The sequence below is a fragment of the Marmota flaviventris genome, chromosome 6 (assembly GCF_047511675.1).
Source record: "Marmota flaviventris isolate mMarFla1 chromosome 6, mMarFla1.hap1, whole genome shotgun sequence".
Taxonomy (NCBI): Eukaryota; Metazoa; Chordata; class Mammalia; order Rodentia; family Sciuridae; genus Marmota; species Marmota flaviventris.
In genome coordinates, this window is record NC_092503.1 from 7,812,620 (window position 1) to 7,814,279 (window position 1,660).

Below are 1,660 nucleotides of genomic sequence, written 5' to 3' on the forward strand. Positions count from 1 at the left end.
CAAATTTCTCCCACTCTAGAAGGCCTGTCTCTGACTATACCACATGAGAATCCGTGCTTGAGCAACCCTTCAAATCCTTATCCTTTAAACATTCATCATCATTTCCAGTTCCTTTTTTTTTCTTATGTTTTTAGATATTTTTATTTCTTCAAATTTGTTAATTATCAGGAGCGACTGAAATAAAAAATATAATTGAGTCCCATCATTATTGTCATCATTATCATGGAGATGGCTTTAAGAGAAAACTGGTCAGATGAATATTATTGCTTCCCATTTTCAACCAACAAATAGCTGCCATTGATAAACAGCCAAGAGTCTGTCCAGGATGCTTGAGATATGTTATATAATACAACAAGCCTGTTCCACAGGCAAGGAAAAACCTTAGAATAACTTATGTGAACTTCTCGATTTCATTGTACAAGACAAGTACGAAAGCACCACCCATGCCTCTGAGAACATTGGACCATGCACCCTTGAAAAAAGCTTTGCCTCCTTCATCATGGGCAATTTTCCTCCAGCAGTCAATTGTGCCTGTGTACATGATGTCAGTTTCTTTGCGCTCTGACTGCGAAGAGTATCCAATGGATAGGAAGTCAACCCAGCAACGTAATGACAGACTGTGCAATCATCCAGCTGGTGGAGATGTGAGTATTCTTGGGATCCTGAAGCATTCCCTTTGCGTGTCATAGATACCAAAGTAGGCTGCTCAGTAGATGACAATACCCTGCACAGACACATTAAAGCCCTGGTACAGGCCCTTAATCCCATCAGATTTGTAGATCTTACCCAGGCAGTCACCGAGGCCTTGGAATTCCCTTTCAGCTCCGGCTTTCCCCACATCGGCTGCCAGGCGGGCTCAGGCAAAATCAAGAGGGTACACAAAACACAAGGATGTGGCCCCTGCAGCACCATCTGATGCCAGCTTCCCTGCAAAGTAGCGCCAAAACTGGGTCCTCTTGTCCACACCACCCAGGAAGATCTGCTTGTATTTAACTTTGAAGGCAAAGTTGAGAGCCTGGGTGGGGAAGTATCTGATGACATTGTCCAGGTTACCACGCCAGAAGGTCAGAATTCCCTGCTCGTTGGGAATAGGAACCACGCAGTCTCTAATGCCCTTGTGTTGCTTATCTGCAGTGATTTGCTTGCAGGCATGTTGTACCTGCAACAGCAGCTTGACCCGCTCGATGGGCACTACCCCAGTCTTGGAGATGGCCGCGGCCACTCCACCAGCCAGGAAGTCCTTGGCAAAGGACACAGTAGCATCTGTCATGTTGGAAGAAGAGGAGGCAGGTGACTGAGGGACCGGACTAGATTAGGAACTGGCTTTGACTCCCAGGCTGTCTTCAGCTCTTTATCAGTGGAAAATTCTTCTCATAGAGCTGAGCCACAACACTAGGGAAGAGGGAGAGTTTGGAGGTGGGTACCTGCCTGCCCACCTGCTTCCTCACAGAACAAACCTGCCAAGTTCCGGACCCTGGGCAATACTCCACAGACTTGACCTGCGTGTTCAAAGCTAACTCTGTTTATCTTCAAAGATGACAGATCAATCAAAGTCAATTTGCCAAAATGGGTTAAGCTTTCAATTCCAGCCAGTTCAGTAAATAGTTTTGAGAATTTACTATGTACCAGGCACCAACTAAGCACTAGCATCTTACAAATA

The 1,660-nt window shown here is 45.5% G+C and overlaps 1 pseudogene; it reads right to left on the reverse strand.

The window, feature by feature from the left end:
- Positions 1 to 391: 391 nt before the first annotated feature.
- On the reverse strand, positions 392 to 1,270 carry LOC114096081 (ADP/ATP translocase 2 pseudogene; annotated as a pseudogene).
- Positions 1,271 to 1,660: the final 390 nt, after the last annotated feature.